The 7,186-nt window shown below is 47.7% G+C and overlaps 1 pseudogene; it reads left to right on the forward strand.

Moving 5' to 3' along the window:
• The first annotated feature begins 5,729 nt into the window (after positions 1–5,729).
• Positions 5,730–6,161, forward strand: LOC146172469 (ubiquitin-conjugating enzyme E2 S pseudogene; annotated as a pseudogene).
• Positions 6,162–7,186: the final 1,025 nt, after the last annotated feature.

Genomic DNA, 7,186 nt, shown 5'->3' on the forward strand with positions numbered 1-7,186 from the left:
CTTGCTAGCATGCGAAATAAGCGCGATCGCGCGGTAGTTGGAACAATCTTTGGCACTGCCTTTGGCACGAGCTAGACATATGCGCTATTTATGCACTAGGGTTTTATAATAGCGAGCATAAACGAGAAAGTCCTATTTTTTCGTCTTTATTCCGTGCACTGTCAGGAAATCAGATGGCAATCTAGTAAACCTCTCAACCTCTTCACCCTTGGCCGTCTCTTTTCAGGCAGTGACTCCATAGGCGCGGTCAATGTTGGGCTCTGAAAGAATTTGTGCATATTTAAAGTAGTATTTTTCTCTTTTTAACTCTCGCTAGTCCACTCGCGTATGCTAGGCGGTACGAATATTCTAACGGCGAGATTATATGCCGTTTCTTGAGGACACGACAGAAAAGTACTAATTATTTTGAAGAAAACAAATGCTTTCAGTGTGTACTCGTGTAAGCTCTCAGCAGTATCAGCATCTAAAGCGAAGATTATAGAGCATAGTCGATGCCCTGAGGCAATACACCCCCCCCCATCGCAACAAAAATAAAAATAAAGCATATTACTGCATCAGAATTAAGCAGGCTGCTTTTTACAAAGCAGCCTGTTAAGGTTTGATGCCATACTATGCTTTAATGTGTGTACTCTGTACAACGCAAAGTAACATTTCTTGGTTTATGCCGTATTCTCTGCCTCAGACGCGTCTCGCTTAGAATTGCTGACTCATATTTGCGCCAAAGGTCCTGCCAGCACTGTTCCTTGCGGGAGCTCCACGAGGAAGAAGAGGCAGAACAGCAAAGTAGGTGCGAAGGGACTTGTGTGGCCTCAAATTTCTCAGTACGTACAGGCGCCCAAATCTTTAACTGGCGTGCGCGAGCGGCGACTTTTCTGTGCGTCAGCGCCCTATGACGGAGCGAAGTTGGAAACAGGATGAGGCTAAGCGCATGCTCACAAAGCACGCTCAGCTGGACGCGTCCAGACGACGCGTCCAGCTGAGCGTGCTTTGTGAGCATGCGCTTAGCCTCATCCTGTTTCCAACTTCGCTCCGTCATAGGGCGCTGACGCACAGAAAAGTCGCCGCTCGCGCACGCCAGCTAAAGATTTGGGCGCCTGTACATAACTACCTCAAAGCTACGGACATATTCCCTTGCTAATTGTATTGACTTTCTTGTAATTGACACTCTTGTAGTTGTAGAGGGGTCACCGGGCATCCCGCCAATCTTGCATCTTTTCGAAAATTTGTCAGGTGGCCTCACTTTCACTTGGGAAGCAGCTGAAAATGACAGGATTCAGTCTCTAGATTTATGCCTATGTGCTTCTCAGAGCCACCTATGTTGCTTCTACAACCCGCGGTCACGAAAAGCACCACTTCGGTTTAACAGCGCTCACTCTAAGCTGGTGAAGCGAGGCATAGTTGAGAACAGCCTTCGTGCAGCTTTAACAAAAAGCTGTGAGCATTGTCACAGGGACAGTTTCAATGCGCAGGCAAAATGACTAGAGGCAGCAGGCTATCCAGCAAATGTAATTTCTAGCTTTTGTGAGAGCCTTCTACAAACACTGAAAGGCAAACATCCGCGCCAAGTAACGGAATGAAGGAAGGAAACCGGTGCACGTGATACCGTACTTCCACAAGCTTTCGCACAATCTTAAGAAAATAGCAAAGCGTTACAAGGTGGACCTGCTTGTCTCGGCGCCATGCAAAATGTCTGGCATATGCAGCATTTTAGGAAAGAGAAAGGAAAAGCTGGAAAAATGTACGAAAAAACATGCGTTGAAAGCTGCAGCTTGTGCAACTGGTGTGGTGTACGAGATTCCGTTGCTATGTGCCAATTCCTATATCGGCCAGAGTGGCCGATGTGTTATTGACAGAATAAGAGAGCATAGGAGGTGTGTGGACAACAATGCAGGCGGTCATCTTGCAGATCACTTCAATAATAAAAAAAATGTGGTTGTGATTATAATTGTGGGCCTGAGTGCGATTTTAAATGTGAACCACTGTACGATGAATTAGAGATAAGGACACGTGCAAAACCAGCATGAAAGGGAGGTGGTTGGAGCTTGGCTCATGTCTAGGGGTGGAGAGCGGTGCGTCAGCACTCCGTCAATTTGCTTGTCACGAAAAGAAATTACCTTTTTGGACGGTTCATTTTAAATGATTTGGTATTGGTTTTAAGACGGGGATGTGACTACGGTTGCATGTGGTCTTTTCACTTTTTTTTAATTTCCTCCTCGCCTTGCCTTTGCGAAGTTATGTGAAGTTTATTTTATTTATTTATTCATCTATTTATTTATTACATACTGCAGGCCGTGAGCTCAAGCAGGAGTGGATTAAAAAGAAATTATTACAGTGATCAGTAATATCAAAACGCGAACAAAACAGAGCACAAACAGCAGGAAATGAAAAATGATAATAGGAGACCATGATAATAGCAGAGCATGAAGAACAAGTTGCACCTAAGGTGTCCATTTGATTTTGTTTTTATGGTTTTACTGTCCTGACTGCTTTGCTAGGATGCTCCGACTCTGCTTTTGCTACAACATTCCGACACTGTGTCTGCTATAATTTTTTTAACCATTTAAACCTTTTGTTTGGTGTGGTTAGTGATTTCTGTTGTTTGGCTCAGCTTTTGCCACGTTGTTCTGACTGCTTTTGCTATGATGATAACTCGGAACTGCTGGTTGTCTAATCTTTTATATTCTCCTTATGGCTTGTTGATCGCCCCTGAACTTCGTCGGTTAATAAGGTGACTGTCGTGCTGGCAATGATTATGCTGTGTTTCTAGATTACTGGTATTGTGTTATTGCAGGTATAAATTAGTGCCTGTTTTTCAATTAAAATTCAGTTGGTAGTCTGCGCTAGTCCGTTTTTTATGTGTTCCTTGGGTCCTGGTTTTTTGTGCTCATGTTCTGCATCTTGCTTCACCGACTCGCCCACACAAAGGAATTATTCTTCATTTGGCAATCCACACTGAACCCTGGCCAATCCCCCTTCGGGGGTATGCGCCATATATCAAGGCAGAAGAAGAGGAAGAAGAATAATGCGAGCCCACGGGTTCCGCGTTGCTCGTTCAGCCCTCGCTGATTCTAACATAGGCACTACGACGAGCGTTCTTTCACACCAACCAGCCATCTTCGATCAGCTCTGCTCCTGGTACATTGGAGGAAGCCTGGTTTTCTTCAACGCACCTCCTGAGTCCTTCGCGTTGAAGGGCATCGGCTCCCGGCTCGAACTAAGATCACAGCGTGGACACTGCGGAGTGGTCACCCCGGAGACTACCGAATTCCGTGATCCACCAGGGCTTTATAGTCTCGGCCTACTCTGCGACTCCATGCTCGGAGTAAACGGAGGGGGTGGTGGCCGGAGCTGTCGACATCTACGTCGGCGGCCACCAAGACTGCTTGTCCGGGACATCGCCGACTCTGGCAGAGCGGTCAGTTGTCCGACCATCGACCACCGCGGGAGTTTGACACCGATGACTTCTCTGGTGAGTATTGCAGCTGTGCTCTAGCTACAATAATCACGATAGTCACTATAGCTGCGGACATATTGTGCTTGGTCTTAAGCGATAGCTTATAGAGCTCGTTCGGTTCAAAAGCCGTCCGAGCCATATTATTACTCTCCGGCACAGCTTTTCGGAAATAATCAGAAGCTGCGGAAAAAAATCGTATCTTGCAAATTTGTACTTCTAATGGTTGATGAGGATTCATTTGTGATAGGCGATGACGAGTTAATGAAATCATTGTAATTCATGAATTATTTGAAACTATAAAAAGGTGGTACAAAGGTGTCAAAATATTCAGAACAAAAAGCGAATGCTTAAAATGCTAATCAGGAAAATTTAGAGTGAGTGATTTATTATACATTCAAAGTATAATTGGTCAACTAACTATACACTAGGATAGGATAGGAAATACGTTAATTTCTCTTGAAAGGTATTGTGCTAGTAGCAGACGAGTAAGAAGAGGTCCATCTTCCTTCTCACAGGGTCGGCGCCTCTATTCCAGGGCTCCTCTGAGCTTCGCTGCTCGTTGGGCGAGCTGGATCAGAACTAGTTGGCAACGCAGATCGCTGCTGGGGAGCCGGCTCTACCACTCTTCCGCACTCGGGTCTTTACGAAATCTATCGTTAATTATACATTCCCACGTTATGTAGTATAACGAAGGTTTGCCACCAGACCACGGCCTGGTGTCCCGATATTGCAACGGGTAAACCTTAGTAAAGATATGCAGGATTGAGAATGTTTCTATCTACAGTCTTCGCCCGTACACTGCCTCCTGTTGATTTAGATCTCGATGAGCCGGCGGATAGAGCATCCGTACCCCCTTATAGTAGCTTGAAAGTCGGAGTACGTAGCGCCGACTCGCTCGGGTAGATCGTCCGATTGGGAGGAAGCTCCGCTCGTATACCCTCGAGCTACCTCGTCGGCAAATTCCTTCCTCGCTATGTCGATGTGTCCTGGCACCTAGTAAATGTTTTGTGTGACTTTTGATGGGGTCGCGCTCTTGAGGAGCCTGAGCGCTGCGCGACCTTCACGGCCGTTCATGTAGTTTCGGCACGCTTCTCTCGAATCTTTAAGAATTGTAAGGGACGTGTTGCTTCGATACCCGGCTACCACCGCTAGAGCAACGGCCAGCTCCTCCCCTTCGGTTACCATGCAATTTCTGACTGAGGCGCTAGCTAATTCCTTTAGGTTGGAATCAATAGCTCCCGCCACTGCGCTGTTATGTGAGCTTCCTGTATACGGAGCCGTGTCCATGACTGTTGTGGATTTTTAGCTAGATCTTGTTGTACATACTTCGCCTGGACTTCCCTACGGGCCATATGTAAGTTGGGGTCCATGTTCCGAGGAAAGGAGCTAACCTTTAGCGTCTGGCGATTTGCGTCCGATATGCTCGCAGTACAATTCTCGATTTCCGCAGTTCCGCCTACCCCAGTTGCCTAAGAAGCGAGCGCCCCGTAGGAGTCTGCTGGAGCCTGGCTATATGCGCGTCCTGTTGGGCTTCTTTGATCATATCGAAGGTATTGTGGACTCCGAGAGCTAGCAGATTTGCGTTGAAGGTGTTCATTGGTAGGTGCAGGGCTGTTTTGTAAGCTTTGCGGATGATGATATCTGCACTTTTCAGTTTTTGCTGAGGTTGAAGTACGGGAGGCCGTAGCCCACGCGACTGAGCACCAGGCTCTGAACCAGGCGCAGGCTATCCCCCTCTCTTATGCCGCTTCGCTTCTGTGACACGCGCGTGATCATCCTGGCGACCTGAAGGGTCCATTGCTTTAGAAGGCCGAACGTATTGCCGCATCGCTGGTTGCACTGCAGCCATATTCCCAAGACTCGTTTCCTGTCTCGGTCGGGAAGTTGCTGTCCTTCGAGGGAGAAATTGAGGGTCCCTTCCTTGTGTTTGGCTTTAAGAACTCGCAGGAGTTCGGATGTTTCTGTGGAGCAGGCGAGGCCTCGTGCATGGACATACCCTTCCACGCAGGTAGCCGCTGCTTGCCGTCTTTCTTCTTTCGGGCCGAGTGACCCGGAGGTAACCGAGATGGTGAAGTTGTCAGCGTACATGGCGTACTGGAGGCCTTCGATCTTCACGAGTTGTCTCGCGAGTCCGATCATAGCCACGTTGAAAAGTAGTGGCGAGATGACCGCCGTGCCAGGCGGTGCTGGCCGTTTGTCCGACGATGTGCTGCTAGCTGTACCTTCGGTGCTTGTCCCGAAACAGATCGTCGTGTGTTGGTTGGGGGATTTCAACATGTCCAGTGGCTCGAACGTCGAAAACGTTCCACCGCAGGGTCTGCGGCAGGTGTCGCGGGAGCTCTGCGAGCTGGTTCGTCAGCCACCCGAGGGAATCTGGGTCATCGTCAGCGAAGAGGACGTTACTGACATTGAGGCCACTTTCGAGGGACTTTGGGACACCCCCTACGCTGGCGGTGTCTTCAAACTGCGCATGGTGCTGCCGAAGGACTTCCCGGCGTCGCCGCCACGGGGTTTCTTCACGACGCGCATGTGCCACCCGAACGTTGCCGTTCCATCAGCGGAAGTCTGCGTCAACACCCTGAAGAAGGACTGTAAGCTAGACCTGTGCCTCAAGCAGATCCTGCTCACACTCAAGTGCCTGCTCATCGCCCCCAACCCAGAGTCGGCGCTCAACAAGGAGGCTGGCCGCATGCAGCTCGAGAGGTAAGACTGTATCACTAACACCCGCCGGTGTGTTGCAGAAGTTACGTCGCTCATGTGCTCAAGTTTGAGGGATCGTATCCCGGACTTAGCCGCTTTTCGATGGAGGTGAAAAGCAAGGCGCTCGTATGCTGTGCGCTGTCAGTGCACGTTAAAAACCTCAGGTGGTCGAAATTTCCGGAGTCCTCCCCTACGGCGTCTTATAGCCTGAGTCGCTTCGGGACATTAAACCCCACAAACCAAACAAAACAAAATATATAACAAATGAAAAATGATATATGTGTTTAAAGAGTCACCATGCTCAGAATGGAAAGGCGATGACTCCTGATGCTAAGTATCGGTGAAAAGAATACTGCCAAAATATAAGGAAAAAAGAATAATAAACGCAAAAAACGTCATCCGATTATGCGAAACAACATCGCGCAATTGCTTTGTAGGTGAAGCTTGTGTATTGTGGCGTTGCATCGAGAACAAAAAGAACGCGCACAAGGACGCATCAAATTTCAAGAAGCGGCGTCTGAGCTTACCGGTAACGTCATCGCCCGGCAGGTTATAAGAGAAAAATATACAAATATATATATATAAAGGCGCAGAACATCGTCCGTGTAATGGAAATGCTATCGGGTGATACTTTTAAACGCGAACCTTAGGCGCCTTCCTAAAGTTTCATGCAAAATTACAACAGTTAACTCAGAATTCACTCCTGAGTCTGGATTGTGATTGGCAAATAGTAGCTTTCAGATCCCAACAAAAGGCATTTTCGGGACAGCAAATACAGCACATTTTTTTCTTCACTGTCTGCACGACACCAACATACAAGCTTTGACCCTTTTTAGTTGTTCGTGCTATAAAGGGATATTCAGATTCCCAGCTGCCGCCATCGATGCTCTCAGCTTTTGTTGTATTGTGATTTCAAAATATATTTACCTTATGTGCCTGAAGATAACGCGTAGTTGTCTTCAAAACTTGCATTTCGGAGCATTAGGAATCGGGTTTTGTAACATGATGGTTTGGTTAGTGGGGTTTTAGGTC

This window comes from Amblyomma maculatum, unplaced genomic scaffold (genome assembly GCF_055883805.1).
Source record: "Amblyomma maculatum isolate TAMU_Amacu unplaced genomic scaffold, ASM5588380v1 scaffold_13, whole genome shotgun sequence".
NCBI lineage: Eukaryota > Metazoa > Arthropoda > Arachnida > Ixodida > Ixodidae > Amblyomma > Amblyomma maculatum.